The sequence below is a fragment of the Anabrus simplex genome, chromosome 9 (assembly GCF_040414725.1).
Source record: "Anabrus simplex isolate iqAnaSimp1 chromosome 9, ASM4041472v1, whole genome shotgun sequence".
Classification (NCBI taxonomy): Eukaryota; Metazoa; Arthropoda; class Insecta; order Orthoptera; family Tettigoniidae; genus Anabrus; species Anabrus simplex.
In genome coordinates, this window is record NC_090273.1 from 83727487 (window position 1) to 83752212 (window position 24726).

A 24726-nucleotide genomic window follows, 5' to 3' on the forward strand; every position below is an offset into this window, starting at 1 on the left:
ATTACACCCACGGTTTCTCCTGCCTGTCGTAAGAGACGACTAAAAGGGGCCCCAGGAGCTCTGAACTTTGGAGCGTGGGTTGGCGACCACGGGGCCGTTAGCTGAGTCCTGGCATTGCTTCCACTTACTTATGCCAGGCTCCTCACTTTCATCTCTCCTATCCGACCTCTCTTGATCAACTCTTGTTCTTTTCCGACCCCAACGGTATTACGTATGGAGGCCTAGGGAGCCTTTCATTTTCATGCTCTTCGTGGCCCTTGTCTTCCTCTGGCCGATACCTTCATTTTCGAAGTGTCGGATCCCTTCTATTTTTCCCTCCGATTAGTGTTATATAGAGGATGGTTGCTTGGTTGTACTTCCTCTTAAAACATAATCACCACCACCAGGCGGCCTCACTTGCTATACTGAATATGGGCCTTGGTGGGGGAAGGGAATATTCGAAGGAATAGACAAGGAAGAGGGAAGGAATCGGCCGTGGTCTTAAGTTAGATACCATCCCGACATTTGCCTGGAGAAGTGGGAAACCACGGAAAATCACTTCCAGGATGACTGAGGTGGGAATCGAACCCACCTCTACTCAGTTGATCTCCCGAGGCTGAGTTTACCCCGTTCCAGCCTTCGTACCACTTTTCAAATTTCGTGGCAGAGCCGGGAATCGAACCCGGGCCTCCGGGGTGGCAGATAATCACACTAACCACTACACCACAGAGGCGGACGAGAATTTCGGCACTTGTTTTAACGTCGTATTAACATATCGAAGGTTTTCGGCGACGTGGGGATGGGAAAGGGCTAGAGCTGGGAAGGAAGTGGCCGTGGTCTTATTTATGGTACACAGTAGCGGCAATAAGAAACTCACCCCCACCCCGCTCGGCGCAATAATTGAATATGGGCCCTTCGTTTCCTTGATAAGGGAAGTTACTCGTTTATTTCGTAGTACAAGGTTGTGCCTACGGATGTCAAACGCACATTCCATCTATTGGACCCTGACCCATTAGACTACATGGAATTTAACAATGAATTTCATTATGGATTATTAACAACGACAATACAATAATAATACTCACAATACTGATTACCACTATTGACAGGTCTTTGACTAACAGATTCATAGTAGTTTGCGATTATAGCATTTCACCATTTGAACAGAACACTTTGATTCCCTACCCGACAAGCAGTGCTATAAATGTTTCGCCTATTTTTTAAAACTTTTTCTCGTTATGATTTGGCTTACTTTATGTTTTTCTTTTTTAATAAGTTGTTTTACGTCACATCGATATTGATACAGTAGGTTTTATGGCGACTATGGGACAGGAAAGGGCTGGGAGTGGGAAGGAAGCGGCCATGGCCTTAATTAAGGTACAGCATTAGCTTGGTGTGAAAATGAGAAAACACTGAAAACCATCTTCAGGCTGCTGATAGTGGGGGTCGAACCCGCTATCATCCGAATACTGGCCTGGCCTTTGGTCACAGGGGTCCCGGGTTCGATTCCCGGCATGGTCAGGAATTTTAACCATGATTGGTTAATTTCGCTGGCATGGGGGCTGGGTGTATGTGTCATCTTCATCATCATTTCATCCTCATCACGACGCGCAGGTCACCTACGGGTGTCAAATCAAAAGACCTGCATCTGGCGAGCCGAACTTGTCCTCGGACACTCCCGGCACTAAAAGCCATACGCCATTTCATTTACTGGATACATTATCTTGGATGATGACCTAGCTTATTAAATAATAATACATTTAACTGCAACCAGTGGCCAAAAAGGAATTTACATTAATATTAAAAAATCGCATCATTCATCTTCGCAGAAGGCTGTTAAAGATTCGTGCCGATAAGTGGGCTACAAATCATAGCATGGTATCATATTTTTCACAGACCTTGCCATAACGTTCACAAAGTCTGTGACTGGTTGATGAAACTTCTTGGTTTTACACAACTTACAATGAAAGCCATGTATGTTGAAGCGTATAACTGTTTGAGCTCGTATCCTCTTCCTTCCCATTCTTTGTAGATCATTGCGTTCGTCGAGTAAAATTCGCTCCATATGTCTTTCTTCTTTGCCCTTAATTTCTCTATAAACTGCAGCTAAGTTGGTGTGATTGGTAGTGGCAGGTGATAACGAAGGCCTTCTATGTAGAAAGCTTATAAAGGGAAAATTGGGTTGTCAACACTGGTCGCATCTGGCACGACACCGAAGCTGTTTCCTTGCTCCTAATTCGATGGTGGCGAGCGTTAAGCTTGGTCATGATAGTTTGGAAACCTATTATATGCAGCATTGTTTCGTGTTGAGTAACTGAGTGAGGGATGTGAACCGCCAATGAAGTGGCCCAACCCAGGTAAGTGGACAGAGAGAGGGAGAAAAGAGACACAAACATCCAACCTGCGCCTGGCCACTTGATTTGTAAATGGTCAAAAGTCATTGTGGTCACAGAAGACAAGTTTTCACCCTTTTAGCTCCAGCTCACCACCCTTTTTGTTCGGTCTTGTCACTTCTTTAGCTGCCACTCAACCCTTTGCCCTGTTTCCGAACCAGTGGACAAGAAAACATTTCACTAAGAAATCTATATATAAAAACGAGTCGTCCATGATAACAAAAAGAGCCCAGCTCCTCTTAGAGTGACATTTTCTTGTAGGCGCTGTCAATCTTAGTTACCTTCCAGATGAGTTCCACCTCAAGATCTGTTTAATCCGATGGAAATGAATGCGCCTCGTCCATAAACCGTTTAGGTGCACAGCATTCTTGAAATGTTCTACATTGTCACATCATCCGTTCAGCTGTGAAGCGGAAATGTTTGCCTTTACTCGGAGTTAATCCAATTATTATTTTAATAACTAGAAATGTTTGTTATTTGCATACGGTGGGAGCAACAGTGTTTGTGGGAATGTCCCAGTGATAACACAGGTCTGCCTCTTGTATTGTTACTGAAGGGAGAAAAGGACTATGGTTTGGTGAGTTAGAGCTTGACATCGTCTTGACATAACTTCGTGAAAGAAAATACATACAAATATTGTCTTTATGCCAGTAACTTTAAAAATGTATCTCATATCATATACACTATGCATTTCCTGGTGTTACATTAACGCAAATTCAAGCTTTCAATTGCGGAGAAATCGCATGCTGGGCAGCCGATTAATTTCCCACAATACAGTGTGCAGTTGCAATACATAGAAACAACAATATGCAGTACATTTTTTATACTCTCACAGATGTTGGAAGTGTGTCCCATATACATTTTGCACAAACAAACGACAAGAAAACTCTCTTGCACTCGCCTAGATACGCACTTACAAAATTTCGCTTAATTTTGACAGACAATCCATTATAAGTCGTGAACTGTGCAATTTTATCTGACCTCAAACACATATCCTTATTTGCCATCTACACAGTCTCTTTCGAAATTTTAACTTCCTAAGACAACCTTTTAAGAGTTTTATGAGGAGAATGTTCACGATGTTATCCTACGACATATATTTTCGTTAATATAAACAACGCTCTCTGTTTTTTCTGAACCTGCTTCTCGCACTTTTAAAAGCTACCTTCAAAGTATGGTACTGAAGGTGTAGGTAGAGTGACACAGGATATTGTCCACAAAACAATCCCCAGAATGTTTTGACTGAGCGAGTTGGCTATGCGGTTAGGGGCACGCAGCAGTGAGCTTGCATTCGGGAGATAGTGGGTTTGAACCGGGCTGACGGCAGCCCTGACGATAGTTTTCCGTGGTTTCTCTTTTTCACACCAGGCAAATGCTGGGGCTGTACCTTAATTAAGGCCACGGCCGCTTCCTTCCCACTCCTAGACCTTCCCTGTCCCATCGTCGCCATAAGACCTAGCTGTGTCGGTGCGACGTAATGCAACTTGAAGAAACGCCTTGATTGACTCCTTTTTCAGTGTCATTAATGAATATCCTTGACTTTAGCCATATTAATAACACTTCATCCTGGAAGGAAGTGAACCCATCCGGATATGAGACCTTGGCTGGGAGAACTCGTCAATCTCACATTCATCATTTCTCTACAGGTGGGGCTGTGTCGAAGCGTTGTTGAAACAACTCCCTGTATGCAGGATGTTTCTAAACCAGACAACAAGCTTTGGGATCGGATAGACAATTTTATTTTAAACATCTTTTGTTAAGGAAACCATGGTATGCGACGCTTCGTTTCAGTGCTGCAGGGGTTCGATCTTACAGCCAGGGATTGAAGTAATCGGTTTAATGAAAATTAAATTAACTTCACTGTTCTATAAACAAGGAAAATGTGGACTCTGCGGAGGAGAAGAAGTGAGCAGAATGGGTGGAAGAGTGATACAGAGAACGAGAAGTCAACGGACTGGATGAAAGTAAACAAATTTGCTGAGATATGATACTGAGTTAAGCTAGTAATCAAAATGAGCGAATGCATGATACAGCGTTTAAGAAGTAAACAAACGCGATCGAAGACTGAAGGAGTAAACAATTGGGTGATAATATTAATGACATAAATCCTTCTTGCACTGAAACAAAACGCTGCACCTCATGTGTTCCTTAAGGAAAAGTATTTGAAAGAAGATTATCTATTCGAAACGCTGTAGTCTCACAGGGTATACTCTAGGTCAGGTCATGACAAATCCCTGATGGCGTTTAAAATTAGTAGCTTACAGCTAGTTACAGCAAACTTACCTCAATTTGGCATAAATCAGGCACATAGAAGACATTTTTTGAAGATAAAGACATCCAAGGGTAACCACCCCACAGCAGGACTGATATCCGGCCTTAACCGCCCGACGAAATCGGAGTGTACCTCCAAGACAATATTGTCGGCGGAGCTTGCAGCCGTCTCAGCGGTTGCCGTTTCCCGGCAAACTGTGTACCGGAGGCTCAGAACAGCAGGGCTGTTTGTCCGACGTCCAGCGGTGTGCGTCCCGCTCACTCCAGCACAGAGACGGGCCCGTTTACTGTGGAGCCGTCAACATCGAAACTGGACCATGAATGAATGGAGGCATGTGCTCTTCACAGATGAATCCCGCTTCAGTTTGCAGAACGATTCCCGTCGCACATTAATCTGGAGAGAACCAGATAGCCGATACAACCACAGGAACATCGTGGAACGGGACCAGTATGGTGGTGGTGGCGTCATGGTGTGGAGCGGCATCATGTTGAATAGCCGTATGGACCTGCACATCTTTATAGGTGGTCCAAGGAACACTGTTAACGCTCGGAAATACAGGGATGAGGTACTGAGACCACATATTCGACTCTTCAGAGGTGCGGTTGGTCCAGACTTCCTCTTAATGGACGATAATGGCCGACCGCACCGCGCTGCTCTGGTGGATGAATTTCTGACTGGGGAAGACATTCATCGCACGGACTGGCCAGTGAGGCCTGCGTATCTGAATCCTATAGAACATGCTTGGGATGCATTGGGGAAGCTATCAGAACCTTTCTGACACTGTTTTTTTTTTTTTGATAAGTTGTGTGAAATTTGGTGTGTGAGTCAGCTTCCATTTGTTCAGCAATCCGTCTGACATTCTTATCAGGCGGTATGGCCTCGTTTAGTGATTATGCTTAACTTTTGGACACTAGTGTAGGGTTCTTTTATGTATGGGATGTTTAATAATAATAATAATAATAATAATAATAATAATAATAATAATAATAATAATAATAATAAGAGGGTTAGTCATACTAATATATAGTTTGAAAAAATTAATTCGATATTTCGCGCCGAGAAATCAGCTTCAAACACAAACGGCGCTTGTCACTGTAGCGCCTTTGCTACGGCGTGATCCTGTCCACTCGGAGGTCCGTCTTTCAAACCCTCCCTGAGCGAAGGTTATTTCTTCGATCGGCGCTCTCAAGAAAGTCTTAAGCCAGGTTCAGATTTAGCAACACCGTCTCACAAAGCCCATTTGATTGGCTAACTTCAGCTGATGATAAAATGATAACTGCGTGAGATATGGATTTTTTTCTCAAATGATTTTTCAGTATGACCAACCCTCTAACACTCATATATCCTGTTCACGTCGTTTCCGACCATCGTGTATTGTATATGAAGGACTGCTGACGGTTGGAACCACTGATCTCCCGAATGCGAGAGAGTCACACTAACCGTATCGCACAGCTAACTCGCTCCTAAATTTCACTATTGATACAATTACCTTCCTCTTTTCTTTCGATCAGTAGCTCCTATTAGAGGTGTAACAAACGGTTATTTTTGTTTAACTGTTACATCTGTCACTGCTACAATAAAGTAACCGTGAAAAGTAACAGTTAAACATAACGTCCAACGTTACTCACCTTTTATTGGTCACAGCCTGGTCACGGCTTCAAGCTTGTCTCGTTACAGCTGTATTGCTGAGTCCCATTCATCCACTCGCACATCCGCGCACGCATCACTACACAGTTGAAAGTCGGTGCAGCAAAACGCACATTCCTATTTGCTATAAAGGTAGACAACGGATGAAATGAGAAGATAACATAGGGCCTTTTCTGAAATCTAGAGGAATGAGTTTGATAATGCCCCGATCAAAGATAGAAGACAAGAAAATTTGATGATCTGTCTACCAAACCTTGACACAAACCGATACAAGAGGATTGATTAAATAAAATGAAGTAATGTTATGTTACCTATAATATCGATATGGAAAGTTAGTATTTTATTTATGGTACAAGAAAAATTATACGGGTGAAACTTTAAATAATATTATAATGTAGGTAGCCCTGCGCGATGTCTGATTCAACGACTATCCCTGAGCAGTTTAATATGTCAGAACAGTTTGCACTTTAGTTATCAGATGACAGCAGCTGTAAACAACTACAATATAGAGTATATTATACGTTATAGTGTATTTGACTTAAAGCATTCTCTTACGATAGCGCTCTCACTTGGAAGACATGTTAACTCTGAAGGTCACATTCTGTCTCTGTAGCCTGCTACTAGTGATAGTTCCCACTTCCCAGTTACTGTTTTCACCACTACGTTATTCTGTTGTCGTTACTCGGTAATCTGTTATTTTTTGTCCTTGTTACATGGTGTGTGAGTGTGTGTAGGGTTCTTTTATCTATGGGATGTTTAATGTCGCATTCGGGAATCCCGAATGCGAGATGTTTGAAGCTGATTTCTCGGCGCGAAATATCGAATTAATTTTTTCAAACTATATATTACTATGACCAACCCTATTATTATTATTATTATTATTATTATTATTATTATTATTATTATTAGTAAACATCCCATACATAAAAGAACAGTGTAACAGTGAGAGGCATGTAACTGTGACAAAGTAACTGCTACGTTATTTTTCAGCCATCTCTAAGAGGGGCTGCTGACGGTTGAAATCACTGATCTCCCGAATGCGAGAGAGTTACACTGACCGTATCGTATAGCTAACTCGCTCCTAAATTCTGCTATTGATGCAATTATCTTCCTCTTTTCCTTTGATCATTCCTTCCTTCGACCAGTAGTTCCTATCCAGTCCCTCGTTCCACATCCCGCAAATGGGAAATATGAGGCACGTTTCCACACAATTCCCTCCCAACAGCCATTAGATTAACTCTGGTGGGGGACTGCAAGCCACGGGGACCTCATGCAGGTAGGTCTTAAGTTATGGTCAGATCCTAGGTCCAGCCAGGCGGCTAATAGAATTAACCTCGCATTGTGCTTGCAGCTGTGCATGCACCCCCTTCTCATTACTAGTTGTAAGGAGCGTGGCGCAGTCTCTAGTTCATATCCTTGTTGTCATCATCTTATTAACCCCACAGTGGTCAATAATTGTAGAGAATTTGGGCAGGACGGGAAGACCTACTCATCCCTCTGAACATCTGCAGTCATATCCAATCCAGCCTCACTGCCGTGGTCTGGCAATTAAATAGAGGAGAAAGAATTCGAACGGATCTACTCAACCTACTTTGGACAACAGAGAAGAAAACGTTTTCTTTATTGTTGATATGATTACCCCATCAGCTCCCACCGAATGCAAGCAAAAATGAAATGGCGTATGGCTTTTAGTTCCGGGAGTGTCCGAGGACAAGTTCGGTTTGCCAGGTGCAGGTCTTTTGAATTGACTCCCGTAGGCAACTTGCGCGTCGTGATGAGGGTGAAATTATATGAAGATGACATAAGTTATACACCCAGCCTCCGTGCCAGCGGAATTAATCAATTATAGTTAAAATTCTCGACCCCTGTGACCAAAGGCCAGCACGCTAACCATTTAGCCATGGAGCTGAACGCAATTTTGACACATAATAGGCTATATAAATCACAATCACTTCCTCCCTTTCCTCACTTCTTCCTTCCTTATCCTAGATAGACTTATAGAAGACTTTCACCAAAAAGAAAATCCTCTCAATTTTAATCACAACGTTGATGGAATGAAAGAACCTGATGGACACCAATGATCTTTTTAATTTATTATAATCTGTTTTTCGACCCACCGTCACAGATAGATCTTATAGCGACGGTGGGATAGGAAAGGGCTAGGAGTAGAAAGGAAGCGACCGTGGCCTTAATTAACGTACAGTCCCAGCATTTGCCCGGTGTGTAAATGGGAAACCACGGAAAACCATCTTCATGGTGCCGATAGCGGGGTTCAAACCCACTTTCTCCCAAGTGAAAGCCCACAGCTGCGCTACTCTAACCGCACAGCCAACTCGCTCGGCACCAGAGTAGTTGTTAATATAAGGAAAGATCTACGTTGGGGTAATCACATCAACAAGATTGCAAATAAAGTTTACATATCTCATCATATGGTTATGACTATGAGGGTATTTAGGGGTAGAAGTTAAGGATTAAAAGGAGGAAGCGTGCAAGTCACCGTTAAGACTCCAATTAGAGTATGGCTCCAGTGTATGGGTCCTTCACCAAGATTGCTTGATTCCAAACCTGGAAAAGATCCAAAGAAAAGCAGCACGATTTGTTCTGGGTGATTTTTTACAACAGTGCTACGAAAATTCGCAACGTTTAGGCTGGGAAGACTTGGGAGTAAGGAGACGAGCTGCTCGACTAAGTCGAATGTTCCGAGCTGTCAGTGGAGAGATGACGTGGAAATGAAATTCGTTTTTAAAAGTAGGAAAGTGAATTCGAAGACAAAGAATTTGTGACTTCCCCGCTCGGAGAACAATCATCAAATGAGAAATGCAACCATTCAAGCTAAGGGCGCCAATCTTTAAGTTGAGGACTTAAAGATAAAAATTTATAATCAAGCTTGGACGGACTCTTATCACAGGGGTGGGGTGATAGTGCACTAATCATTAAGCAGGAGAATTAGAAATTAAAAGGCTAATTAAGGCAAATTGATTAAAGTAAACTAGAAAAATACTATTTATTATATTTAATATAAATGACGACGGTTTAACGAGAACTGAATTTAAAATAGAAAATGAATTTAATAAAAAATTGAATGACTCTACTTCGCGAAAACTTGCAATATCTTTAACTCGCTTGCTCACCATGTCGTCTTGTTCTGCTGGTCCTTGGAAAGCTTCCCTCCTTGTAGCGGGAACATCACCGTTCGTCTTTGAGATCTCTTCATCTGCTGCTCAGTACCATTCCTGCCTTGCCAATTGCACCCACCACTAATTGGAAGATGACTTCAAAACTAACACTCCCTATTATGCTCTATCCCATATATTGGAGATAAGCCCTAAGTCATAGTTAGAAGAACCACCTTGGGTTATATGGAGAGGATACTCAATTAAGAATCCTTCCAACTTTACTGAAAATGTTCTCTGAAGTTTCATTTCTATCTAGATTAAAACTATCTATTGACTTAGACTGGTTCAAACCGGTCTTATAGCCGTGCTGTACGTACTTCCTGATAAGAGTGGCTATACACCCCTCATTCAGAATTTCTAAGTATCGAGACGAAGAATCAAGTAGAAAATCAAGTAGAAGCTGTAGAATAACTCGTAGAATAATGTAGAGAGCGAATAAGAATGAAGCCACGAGCTCCAACACGCCCTTTTATAACCTTCTCTCGCGCTAATTACAGATCGCTACACGTGGTCCAATCAGATGACACGTCTCTCCCCACTCCAGATATTAGAGTTGACGGGCCAAAACCATGATATCAACTGTTCTTCTATTCGTCCTTTCACTCAGTATCCATGGCAACATGACGCTCCTTTGAAAATATAGGCGTTGATCAGTTCGAATAATTCTGGTCGAAATACGGTAGCTTACGTTAGGACGCGTGAACACGTGCTCGCATTTCTCAGAACTTGGTGTCTAAATTTGTCCTTCCAACTTCCTCGGTGATGTGGCAAGATAAAGGAAATCTACTGCAAGTTAATTTTAACCGACTGTCGCAAGAATCTAAGTGAATATGAAGATATTCAGCCCTCGTTTACAGGTCGTAGTTACAAAGTAATGAAATGATAGTGAGCAAATGATTAAACATGAATTATAATACAATTACATACCAAAATAAATATCATGACGTTAAATTCCTGAATTAATTACACATAATAAAATTAACATAATTACACTGTAACGTCTGGAACGTTACAAATTCAAGATGATAAATTAGGGCAAATGAAATGAAATGAAATGAAATGAAATGAAATGAAATGAAATGAAATGAAATGGCGCATGGCTTTTAGTGCCGGGAGTGTCCGAGGACATGTTCGGCTTGCCAGGTGCAGGCCTTTTGATTTGACACCCGTAGGCGACCTGCGCGTCGTGATGAGGATGAAATGATAATGAAGACGACACATACAGCCAGCCCGCGTTCCAACGAAATTAACCGAAATTAACCAATGATGTAATCGAAACCGACTTTCAACCTATTGGGTCGTGTTACGTACATTTAGTACGTGTTGAAGAGATGTTAAGTACAGAACAAAAATGGCCAACCAGACACCAGTAGGATCCGAACCCACAACCTCCCGATTTCGCGTCGGTTGCTCTACCAATTGAGCTATGGTGGCCTAGGCCACCTTTGTTCTGTTGGAAAGGATCTGAGCTACAGGTCTGGTACTACTACCATCACACTGTAGAGTGCGTTTAAGTTGCCCGTTGAGGGCCAAGTCAATGAATATTGAATTTCCAACAGAACAAAGATGGCCTAGGCCACCATAGCTCAATTGGTAGAGCAACCGACGCGAAATCGGGAGGTTGTGGGTTCGGATCCCACTGGTGTCTGGTTGGCCATTTTTGTTCTGTACTTAACATCTCTTCAACACGTACTAAATGTACGTAACACGACCTAATAGGTTAAAAGTCGGTTTCGATTACAATGCGGTCGTGAAAATTCAATATTCATTAACCAATGATGGTTAAAATTCCCGACCCTGCCGGGTCAGCACGCTAACCATTTAGCCATGGAGCCGGACAAATTAGGGCAAATATTCATTTATAGAAAGAGAAATGAACGATTGGAATAATTTCCCAAGGAAGATGTTTGATAAATTTCCGACTAATTCCAAATAATTTAAGAAAAGACTGAGTAAACAGTTAATAGGGAATCTACCACCTGAGTGACTGCCCCAAATGCAGATCAATGATAAAACTTACACACTTTCAGATTTTCGTCCTATAGACTAATTTAAAAGTGCATGATAAAGAAGGACGTTGTGATCAATCATTCACTATTGATCTGCATTTAGGGCAGTCGTCCAGGTTGCAGATTCCCTATATGTTGTTTTCCTAGCCTTTTCTTAAATGATAGCAAAGAAAGTGGAAATTTATTGAACATCTCCCTTGGTAAGTTATTCCTGTCCCTAACTCCCCTTCCTATAAACGAATATTTACTCCAATTTGTCCTCTTGAATTCCAACTTTATCTTCATATTGTGATCTTTCCTGTTTTTAAAGACACCACTGAAACTTATTCGTCTCCTAGGCCTAATGTCATTCCACGCCATCTCTCCACTAACAGCTCTGAACATACCACGCAGTCGAGCCACTCGTCTCCTTCCTCCCAAGTCTTCCCAGCCCAAACTTTGCAATGTTTTTGTAACGCTGCTCTTTTGTCGGAAATCACCCAGAACAAAATGAGCTGCTTTTCTTTGGATTTTTTTTTTTTCCAGTTCTTGAATTAAGTAATCCTGGTGAGGGACACATACAGTGGAACCATACTCTAGTTCGGGTCCTACCAGAGATGTACATGCCCTCTCCTTTACATCCTTGCTACAGCCTGTAAATATCCTCATAACCATGTGCCAAGATCTGTACCCGTTATGTACAAACCCATTTAAGTGATTACCCCAATGAAGATTTTTTTTTTTTTTTTTTGTGCTATTTGCTTTACATCGCCTTAATTAACGTACAGCCCCGGCATTTGTCTGGTGTGAAAATGGGAAACCATGGAAAACCATTCAATGAAGATCTTTCCTTATATTAACACCTAGGTACTTAAAATGATCCCCAAAAGGAACTTTCACCCCCATCAACGCAATAATGAAAACAGATCCTTCAATTTCTTTTGAATTCCTACGAATACGAATTCAGAATTATTATTATTATTATTATTATTATTATTATTATTATTATTATTATTATTATTATTATTATTATTATTATTATTATTGTCCGACTCGTTGGCTGAATGGTCAGCGTACTGGCCTTCGGTTCAGAGGGTCCCGGGTTCGATTCGCGGCCGGTCGGGGATTTTAATCGCTTCTGATTAATTCTTCTCGCTCGGGGACTAGGTATTTGTGTCCGTCCCAACACTCTCCTCATCATATTCAGACAACACACTACACTACCAACCACCACAGAAACACGCAATAGTGCTTACATCCCTCCATATAGGGTTGGCGTCAGGAAGGGCATCCGGCCGTAAAACAGGGCCAAATCCACATGTGCGACGCAGTTCGCACCCGCGACCCCACAGGTGTGGGAAAAAGCGGCAGGAAAAGAAGAATCAGAATTATTATTATTATTATTATTATTATTCACAACTAAGGAAGTATCCACTAATGGACGTAGGTAGTTGTGGTTTGTACAGCCCTATATACCTCATGAACATGCAGTTTGTCGATTGAGTGCACACTAACATGTTCATTACTTAGCACAGTTTTGACGCCTCACGTGGTTGGTTATGAAAGCGAGAGAACAGGGTTCAGCTGCAGTCTAGACTCAGCACCTTGCCATTCATTCCACCTGCCTCGTCCCTTCCTTCATCTTCATACTGATCCCTTCTCTCTGGGAGTAGCCGGTAACTCATCAGTCACCACGTCACTGGGGTGTTCTTTATAACAGTCGAATGTTAGTGACTGCCGTGTCCGTGGTGTCGACAAGCGTTCGTTCTATTTAGTGAAAGTTAAATATTCATAATGCAATCAGCATTCTCTTGTGAACATTGAAACTCAATAACACGTCAGAGTGAAGGCTGAAGACATAAGTATATAGACGACTAGGTGTAGTATCTGTGCCCGGCTCCATGGATAAATGGTTAGCGTGCTGGTCTTTGGTCACAGGGGTCCCGAGCTCGATTCCCGGCTGGGTCGGAAATTTTAACCATCATTGGGTAATTTATTTGGCACGAGGGCTGGGTGTACGTGTCGTCTTCATTATCATTTCATCCTCATCAAGACGCGCAGGTCGCCTACGGGTGTCAAATCGTGAGCCGAACATGTCCTCGGACATTAGAGGCACTAAAAGGCATATGCCATTTTATTTCATTTCGTTATTACTATTATTATTATTATTATTATTATTATTATTATTATTATTATTATTATTATTATTATTATTATTATTATTATTATCACCAGGTTTCCGTCAGGCTGTATTCAGCAGACCTCTTCACTCTTCAATGCACCCATTGAACCTTCTCGAGAGGCTACAGGAAGGGTTGCCCGTGGCTTAGCCTGGATTACTGCCCCCTAAGCTGACATCTGCAACCAACAGACGGATGGTCGTGGGTGGCACAGGACATATGCTAAGGCTCTTCTTGGAACACACCACATACCACCACCTTCAGTGCAGTAAAGATCTTTCTTCTCTCTTCCCTGTCACAACAACATTGTCTGACATGAACTGAGAAACCAGTAAACTTCCGGTTATTTCGGTTAATGAAGGGGAAAACATGCACAAAAGATCGATAAAAAGACGGATAATCGAATTCAATGATAATTCATGGAATATTTTAACTTTCTCTGTACACAGTGTACTGATGATAACATTTTCCGCCCTTTTTCTAAACATAATGTCTCACTCCACAGGTCTGCGTGCGTTACGAAAATAAGCCTGTTTCTAACAAACTATCGACGACCTAAGTGTTGCATTTGCAATTCTGATGTGGTAATTCGAGACCTCAGCTAAATGCCCCAATGATATATTCAGTGCGAGGATGCAACATCTCCCCGCGGTGATCGCCTGTTTTTAGCGTTCCATTTCGCGCTTTCTGTACACTTCGGAGCTCCGCAAAAGTCAACCGACTTTCTGCCCCTTCTGGTCACATTTTGTCCGCAAACAAACATATATTTTTTAACAAGTAGCTTTACGTCCACACCGTTGATGGGATAGGAAAGGGCTAGGAGTGGGAAGGAAGCCAACGTGGTACAAGCTCAGCATTTGTCTGGTGTGAAAAGAGGAAACCACGGAAAACCATCTCCAGGGCTGCCGACACAGGGGTTCGAACCCACTATCTCCCGAGTGCAAGCTCACAGCTGGGCGACCCTAACCGCACGGTTTGAGATTTTGGGTGATGATACCGGTATTGTTATATTATTTATTTTTTATACACACAGATAGGTCTTATGGCATCGACGGGATGGGAAAGGCGTAAGATTGGGAAGGAAGCGGCCGTGGCCTTAATTAAGGTACAGCCCCAGCATTTGCCTGGTGTGAAAATGGGAAACTACGGAAAACCATTTTCAGGGCTGCCGACAGTGGGGGTCGAACCTACTATCTCCCGAATACTGGATACTGGCCGCACTTAAGCGACTGCAGCTATGAGCTCGGTATCGTACTATGATTGATATAGAGTTTAATCACTGACATTCATATCCTATATTTTTATATAATACAATTAAAATATTTTTTATGAATTCAAAGAGCTTAAATAATAAAAGAATGTCGATTATAATATCAATTAATAACGAAAATTATCATTATAAAGTTTTAGCTACGTTTGCAAACCCCGCACTTATCACGATGGCAGTTCCAAAACCCTCCTTATCCAATGTTGAGTTCCAAAACACGCCTTATCCAATCTTAATTTGTAAATATCTTCCTTATATGTCACGAATTGTATGTAGCTCTTCAATTATATCAATACATGTAAGTACGCTGATATAATAAACATGAATGAATACTTTTATTCTACTGAAGATGAGCAAGAAACGGTTTTTTCGTCTCCTGAAAAATTTGCTAAAATGGATAAGGCGGGTTTTGGAACTGCGCCTCAATTATATCTCTGAATGTTTATTTACCTTATTGACAGTTTCTGCTCATTTTCTTTTTGTAAAAATCCTATGTTTTTCTGGTGGGGGGGGGGGGGGGGAGGTGTTTCTAATCCACTGGCTACACCTCAGGTTTTGATCCCCGCAAAGTTGCTACCATGCTTTCATGTTTCATAGACTTGATAGGTTGATAACGCAGCCGGAAACAGGAAGCTGTTTTCACTTGCCGATTGTTTCCAATGTCAGCCTGTCAGTTCTATATCCGCTCTGCAGTTTACTGAACTCGTGTCCTCATCTCGAGGTGGTGCAGCTCTTTTCAGGGACACGGTGAATTGCAAGAACCATTTAACCACATATCAACCCTCCTGCCATTCTTAAATTTCTAACACCGAGCTCGATAGCTGCAGTCGCTTAAGTGCGGCCAGTATCCAGTATTCGGGAGGTAGTAGGTTCGAACCCCACTGTCGGCAGCCCTGAAAATGGTTTTCCGTGGTTTCCCATTTTCACACCAGGCAAATGCTGGGGCTGTACCTTAATTAAGGCCACGGCCGCTTCCTTCCCACTCCTAGCCCTTTCCTGTCCCATCGTCGCCGTAAGACCTATCTGTGTCGGTGCGACGTAAAACAACTAGCAAAAATAAAAAAAAATAGAAAAATAAATTTCTGACATTAGGAGGAATAGAACCCGGTCCTCCGAGGACGGCAGTAACTATTAGTTGTCTACCTCAAGTGTTCACGAGAGATTTTTAATTAATCTAATATAAGTTAAATGAGTGCAATCATTGTTCGAAATGTGTAAAATTAGGAAGCATGAAGAAGTAGAAATGATCAAACAATGTACTTGTGTTCCTGTAATACAGTGGTTCTCAACGTTTTTTTTTTCTAGTTGTTTTACGTCGCACCGACACAGATAGGTCTTACGGCGACGATGGGACAGGAAAGGACTAGGAGTGGGAAGGAAGCGGCCGTGGCCTTAATTAAGGTACAGCCCCAGCATTTGCCTGGTGTGAAAATGGGAAACCACGGAAAACCATTTTCAGGGCTGCCGACAGTGGGGTTCGAACCTACTATCTCCCGAATACTGGATACTGGCCGCACTTATGCGACTGCAGCTATCGAGCTCGGTCTCAAAGTTTGTATCAGTAAATTATTTCAAGCCCCCCCCCCCCCTCAATGAATTATTGATTTACACAAGTTCTACTTTTCTGTTAGGGTTAATATCTCAAAAATATTTTATATAACGATTTTATTATTATGATTAATTATGAGTGGTTAATACATAATATTACATGTTTCAAAGTAATAATTATACTGTAATCACTTTACGAATGACGTCATGAATAACACAAATGTCCGCCTCTGTGGTGTATGGTTAGCGTGATTAGCTGTCATCCCCGGAGACCCGGGTTCGATTCCCGACTCTGCCACGAAATTTGAAAAGAGGTACGAGGGCTGAAACAGGGTCAACTCACCCTCGGGAGGTCAACTGAGTAGATGGGGCTTCGATTCCCACCTTAGCCATCCTCGAAGTGGTTTTCCGTGGTTTCCCCACTTCTCCTCCAGGCAAATGCCAGGGATGGTACCTAACTTAAGGCCAGGGGCGCTTCCCTCTTCCTTTTCTATCCCTTCTAATCTTCCCATCCCCCGCCAAGGCCACTGTTCAGCATAGCAGGTGAGGCCGCCTGGGCGAGGTACTGGTCCTCCTCCCCAGCTGTACCCCCCGACCCAGAGTCGGAAGCTCCAGGACACTGCTCTTGAGGCGGTAGAGGTGGGATCCCTCGATGAGTCCGAGGGAAAAACCAACCCTGGAAGGAGAACAGATTAAGAAGAAGAAGATAAATAATACAAGAAGAGAAAAAAACAAATTACAGTAAACATATTTCGGAGGATTCTATTCTCGCTGCATTCAACATTTCAAACTACACCATTTGACTTGATTTTGTAAGTGAGAGGGCTGGCACTGTTTTTCTTTCACAAGTTTTTCAATGTTCAGTTCAAACTGTGATAGTGCACATCTCAGATCACTTTCAACATCTAGCCATGCTCGGTATTTTGAATTTGATGTAATCCAGCGTAGAAAACACAAATTCACATAGAAATGTTGATGGAAACTGCACAAGCTACCTTGCAGCTTCCATCGCAACTTGTGGGTACATTGAAAAATAGTTTAACCAAAATAATTTTGGTTGAAGAATTGTTCTTCAACAGTCAAGTGTAGAAACTCAGCTTTTGCTTCGGAATCACATTCGATTGCCTGCTCCTGAACGGAATCAGGAATCAAATCTAGTTCTATTTTCAACGGATTTCGTGTCTGAAATGTGTGGAAAGTGGCGTTCAGGTTTTAAGGATGACAAATGTTCTGGAATCATGCTCTTTAGTTCCCTTTTCGAATTTAATGGAAGATTTTGTGTGTCATCAATAAGCTCGCTAAATATAATCATTTGAGCAAAAACTGTTTTCTACGTGTACGATTTAGCGGTAATGAAGATAACTTTTTGTAGCAACTTCTTTTCTTTGTCACAACTTTTTACTGTTTAGCAAATTCGTCTGTGTTTTTCATTGCTCAGCACGCCTCCCCTGAAATTCACCAAAGTCTTCCTTGAGGGGGGTGGAGGGGTAGCGCTCGCCAGGTTCAGAACCGTTGCTGTAAAACAGAAAACTGGCACCGAAAATACACGTGGTGAAGAGGATCGCGAAATCACAACTGAAGATCAACAGGGTCAGAGGGAAACAGAGCTAATGACTGGCCAAACCGTTGGAGAATTTCACGAAAGATGGCTTGCGTGAGAAAGGATTGGATGGTGACGCTGAGGGTACAACGAAGTGTAGTTATAAGTATGGAAGTTGGTGTAATAGTACGTTCATGGTGAGTACCAGCACCTTTTACTCCTAGAAAAAGAGCCCTGATTATTATTATTATTATTATTATTATTATTATTATTATTATTATTATTATTATTATTATTATTATTATTATTATTATTATTATTATTATTATTATTATTATTATTATTATTATACCGGAGGTACCCCTACTCCGTTCATTTAAATTGAGTGCCTTTTAGAAGGCCAACTATAATTTGAACATTGAACTGTGTGTCAGAAGAAGTTTCAATCTTTATCTTCAGGTGGGAGGATGGATAATTCATTTTCATAGGCATTTTGGTATTTCGAGGTTTTCTAAACTGAAATATTTCTATTAGATTGTTTTTGTGTTCCAAGGTTACTAACACTGCTATCCCTTTCTTCTTCATCTAATTTATGAACCAATCAGAAATTTTGGATATTTATTAAATTAGCCAGTCAAAATTGAGAGTATGTACAGGGCAGGACATTTCCTTTCAAGAGGTACAGAGTGTGTTCGTAGCGGAGGCAGAGGGCAAACCTTGCCCGTCGCTGGAAGGCCCACTAGCTCAAGGTAATGGTAGACAGCTTTTAATCATGTGATAGTCCCAGAAAGCTGACTTAAGGGGAAGGTTTTAAAATTATTTCTTAATGCAAATGTATCATATTTTCTATGTAAATATTTAAGTAAGTCTAAGGACTTTATTCTAACTTACGGAATAAAGAGTGTTAACCCTCTTTTAATTCCCATTCAACTTGGTATTGGGGTGACTATGATTTCATAAAATTAAAAATTATCTCTTCTTTTGGAACTTAACTTTTCTCCATCTAGTCACCTCTGTAGTATAGGCTTAGCCTCTGTAACTTCGGGCCAGAAGCCCACATAGGGTATTTAGAGTTCCTGAGTGTGTTTTCAAAGGAGTACAAGTGTTTGCCTCCTAGCATTTTGATTTACGGCTGACACCTTAAACCTTTTCTTTTTTCACTAAGGCCTGGTAGAATGGGCACCTTTTGCCTCTATTAGAAGTTTAACTATTCATATTTAAGTGTAAATCAGACTGTCGAGCAGGTAAGGCAGTGAAAACTGTTCGTATTGATCTAGTGTTAACATTTATATTGTGCCTTGGAAAGGCTTGATTGTAATACGTTTGGAGAGTTGTCTCCTAGAGGATTAATTGAATGGAGCAGTGGTGTTCTTTTGAACACGTGTAAACTTGGAGCTTCAAGCTCACTCCGTAAATTATTGTATACCTGATTGTTTTAGGGTTTTCCAAATCATTGTTGTTACCAGAGCAGACAAGCTAACCTTTGTCTATCCAACTGTTATTTTGTTGTTTGGTGTCTTTCATCTAGATTTGAATTCAGAAAAGAAAATAGAAAAGGAAAGAAATAAAATTTAAATTGTTTAGAGTTTTAAATTCAGCTTTGATCTTTTCTCTGTCCACCCATTCAAGCCCGCACCTTCTTACGCCTCTGTGCTCCACGGTATCCCCGTAACAATTATTATTATTATTTTCACAAAGTTGTGTCCAACTATCGAGCGTGATTGAAGTTATTCAGCAGATGAATTTGCTTTCTTCTCTTCCTAGAATCTCCATCATCTCGCTATGTTCTTTCTTCCGTTCATACAGCGGTGGTTCTCATCTTGGCTTTTTCAGCAAAATTATGTTTGTTCACCGACGTTCTAAAACTAGACCTATCACATAAAATTTCACCTGTTATGCTCATTTCTTGAAAGTATTTTTCAATTTTTATTATCTAATTATTCTTGACTTTTAGTGAGGAGGCGTAATTAAATATCATTTTAGTACGTATTTCGTTGACCTTTCTTTGAATATGGCTATAAAATTTCAGTCGTCTTTTTAGAATAGTGTCTGGAGACCTCATTTTCATCCACACGCCTATGCATAGTGGGCCAAAGATTTTCATAACGATTTTCCTTTTTTTCTTTTTCTAAAGTTTTAGTTAGTGATTTGGCCCCAAAAATAAGGCTTCTGATGCATATAATGCTTCAGGTTTACTTACAGTGTTGTAGTGTTTTCATTTTGCGTTCTTAGATATTTATTTCTTGTTGCATGTTCCATGTGATTTTATAGGCTTTTTGTAATTTTGAAATTCTCTCTCAGTTTGCTTCACAATTTAATCCGGATTGTTGGATGATTTCCCTGAGTATTTGAATTTATTATTTCTGCTAGTGGCTTTACGTCGCACCGGCACAGATAGGTCTTATGGCGACGATGGGATAGGAAAGGTCTAGGAGTGGGAAGGAAACTGCCGTGGCCTTAATTAGGGCACAGCCCCAGCATTTGCCTGGTGTAAAAATGGGAAACCATGGAAAACCATTTTCAGGGCTGTCGACAGTGGGATTCGAACCTACTATCCCCCGGATGCAAGCTCACAGCCGCGCGCCCCTAACCGCACGGCCAACTCGCCCAGTGAAACAATTTACCTGAGGAATTTTGCCAAACTGAATTTACCACAGGTTGTTTGTCTAAGTGTCGAGGAGATCCTTCCATGTATCGGGTTTTCTTATACGAGATTTGGAGTTCAGTAATAGATGCAATTGCATGTATTATTATTATTATTATTATTATTATTATTATTATTATTATTATTTCGAATGGGCCACCAGAGGACCACGTGCCAATTTCAATTCCTTCTTCTTTGTTCTTTCCCTTTCTTCCAGTACGCTTTCATCTGTTCACTATGTTTCTTCTTTCTGTCTTCAGACCACTTTGAACCAGTCTTTTTTACTTTCCTACCTTGGAATCCTTCTATTTTCAATACTTTTTCCCAAAAGCCTTCTCTATTATTTATTTCTTCTGTTGTTATATTGTTTTTTTCTAAATCCTTTCTTACTTCATTGACCCAGCTTGTCGTTGATTTCTTACGCCACAAATATCTGAAAATCTTACTGGTTAATCTACTATCTTGCATTCGATATAAATGTCCAAAAAACATAAGTCTCCTTTTCCTCATTACATCTGATATATTTTCTATTTTTTGATTTATTATTATTATTATTATTATTATTATTATTATTATTATTATTATTATTAACGATATAAAATTTCTTTTCTATATCTATGAATCCCATGCACGTAGACTTGCCCTTCTTAATTCGTTCCTCTACTATCGGATGTAGACTCAATGTTGCTTCACGTATTCCTACATTTCTCCAGAAGCCAAATAGATCTCTTTCTATCTCGCCTCCAACTTGTCTTTCTATCCTTCTGTAAATGATAATTCAATGGGAGTGTAATTTGAAGTGCAATTATAAAAGTGCATTATAAACATCCAAGCCCCAGATACTAATTTTGTTTCTTCAAAACTGCTGTCAACTTTTACTGGTAATCCACTATTTCGTCTAGCCGGAAATAACTTAGACACGCTGCCAGACACAAGCTTTCACGCGAGTAAGTCTGTACACAATTGGAGATGTTCGTAGTTCCAAAAGCAATCATGAAGAAGAACAAATATCTAAATAATAGAGCTGTGATGACTGGTGTACTTTAAGAGCAGACATCCTCCAGAAGCTGAAAGGCTCGAGCAAAATAACTCTTTCGCGAGTATTTATCCGGTCTCCAGTTAACTAAATATGTTCTGCTTCCATAACTCCGTTGTCGCTTTCCACTCGGGCTGCGAATCACAAATCCAGTCTGTTTGTCGCAGAGCAAAGTGTTATAAAGGAGGGTTTTAACGGCAGGGCCAGCATTGTGAGAGTATTATTACAGTAGTGCGGTTTGGATTAGCAGTAACCCTTGGCCCACCACTAATGTTATGATAGGCTTTACTGAGGGGCTTGCTCCCTGTGCTAGTATTACCATACAAATACAACAAGCGGCTTATGGTAAATTGAGTGGCAGCCCTGTCTCTATTGAAGGACATTTAAATTTCCAGCTATAATTAGCTAGCTTCAAGACCCCCTGGCTATTTAACTATAAAGATCTCAATACAGGAGGGGACGTATGCAAGCCTACTAACATAGTACAGATAGTACAGATAGGTAGCACGTTGAATGACGTAAGAGACATCCTAGTATTCCTTGGTAACGTGCACATACTGAAACAGTACCGATAGAGGATCGAATCAAGAAGGACAAGCCCACGTACATGGCATTCGTAGATCTAGAAAAGGCATTCGATAATGTTGATTGGACCAAGCTATTTACAATTCTGAAGGTGATTGGGATCAGATACCGAGAACGAAGAATCATCTACAATCTGTATAAAAATCAGTCTGCAGTGATAAGAATCGAGGGCTTTGAAAAAGAAGCAGCAATCCAGAAAGGAGTGAGGTAAGGCTTCAGTTTGTCCCCCCCTTCTCTTCAATGTTTACATAAAACAGGCAATAAAGGAAATCAAAGAGGAATTCGTAAAGGGAATCACAATCCAAGGAGAGGAAATCAAAACCTTGAGATTTGCCGATGATATTGTTATTTTATCTGAGACTGCAGAAGATCTCGAGAAGCTGCTGAATGGTATGGACGAAGTCTTGGGTAAGGAGTACAAGATGAAAATAAATAAGTCCAAAACAAAAGTAATGGAGCGCAGTCGAACGAAGGCAGGTGATGCAGGAAATATTAGATTAGGAAATGAAGTCTTAAAGAAAGTAGATGAATATTGTTAGTTGGGTAGTAAAATAACAAACGATGGCAGACGTAAGGAGGACATAAAATGCAGACTAGCACAAGCGAGGAAGAGCTTTCTTAAGAAAAGAAATTTTCTCACTTCAAACATTGATATAGGAATTAGAAAGATGTTTTTGAAGACTTTCGTGTGGAGCTTGGCGTTGTATGGAAGTGAAACATGGACGATAACTAGCTCAGAAAGAAAGAGAATAGAAGCTTTTGAAATGTGGTGTTACAGAAGAATTCTAAAGGTGAGATGGATAGATCGAATCACGAATGAAGAGATACTGAATCGAATTGGTGAGAGGAGATCGATTTGGCTAAATTTGACAAGAAGAAGAGATAGAATGATAGGACACATCTTAAGACACCCAGGAATTGTGCAGTTGGTTTTTGAAGGAAGTGTAGGTGGTAAGAACAGTAGTAGACCAAGGTTTGAATATGACAAGCAGATTAGAGCAGATGTAGGATGCAGTAGTTACATAGAAATGAAAAGGTTAGCACAGGATAGGGTGGCACGGAGAGCTGCATCAAACCAGTCTATGGATTGATGAATCAAACAACACCGATAGATGTCTCGCGTGTACGAGACGTCATGCTCTAATCGTTGGTCATTTGTTCTGTTGTGCTTTCAAATGAGAGCTGCTTTGCTAAATATCTGTTCGAAGGTCGTAAAGATAAATCTGAACTCGTTTCTTCCATCAGAAATATTCAGTTGTCCCTCCAAACTGTTGCTAGACCGATTGAGCATATTTCTGATGGTTTGGAAATCTCAGTTATATCGTGTGAAATTTTTCACTGCAGTCTAATGAAAGCACGGACATCTCGGATGTTGCATAGTTGTGTATATTTATTAGAATGGCATTTGATGAAAAGAAAGAATTTCTTAAATTACTTCCTCTTCGTGAATACTAGGGGAGAAGTTTTTATTTATTCCCAAAATTTGAGAAGGATAGTAACTTACAGCTTTCAAAACTTTTTGGTACAACAACTGATGGTGCGCCTGCAATGACTGGCAAACACAATGAGTTTCTTGCTCTTTTTTTCTAAAGACTAATCATTTACACAGTTTCTTTCATATTATCCCATTATTCTCCATGAAGCTTGTGCGCTAAGATGCTGAAGTTCGAGCATGTTATGAAAGTGGTCACACGGTCACTACATCAGATCATCCTCATCGATTGTTCAAGAAGCTTTTGAAAATGTCATGATGGACAAGGTGATGACATTCTTTGTACAGAAATAAGGTGGCTTAGCAGTGGAAAGGCTCTAAAAGCGGTCTTCTGGATGATATAAGATAATTCCTTGAATCATCTCACGGACAGTATTACGAAGAACTTGATAATATGATATGACTGTCAGAATTAACTTTCTTGGCAGATATCACTTCCAAATTAAATGAGTTGAATCTCGAATGACTATAGAATATCTCAGGCATGATAAGTGCTAACCAAGTGCCGTAAATGCTTTTCAAAAGAAAATCAAACTATGGATTGCACATTTATAATAGAATTGTATTTCACATTTTCCATGGTTGCAATCAGTTGTGGGAACTATCAACGATGGTGCATGCAATCTGTTTCCATTCATCCAGCGTCTTAAAAACAGAATTTAGTATAATAAATTTTACCAGTTTCAAATGCTGAGGCAGTAGTAATGTACTAATGTTCATCAAAAATCCATTCGCTTCTGTCGAAGTCAGTAAACTTGCGGGCTCGGTTGGTGAAATCTTTGAAAAGTATAATCTTGAAGAAGTAGAACTAGAAATATCAAATCTCCAAGAGGATATTGGTCTGAAGTCCTCCTATACTGCCTGTAGATTTATTTATTTATTTATTTATTTATTTATTTTTTTTTTTTTTTACAATTTGCTTTACGTCGCACCGACACAGATAGGTCTTACGGCAACGATGGGATAGGAAAGGGCTAGG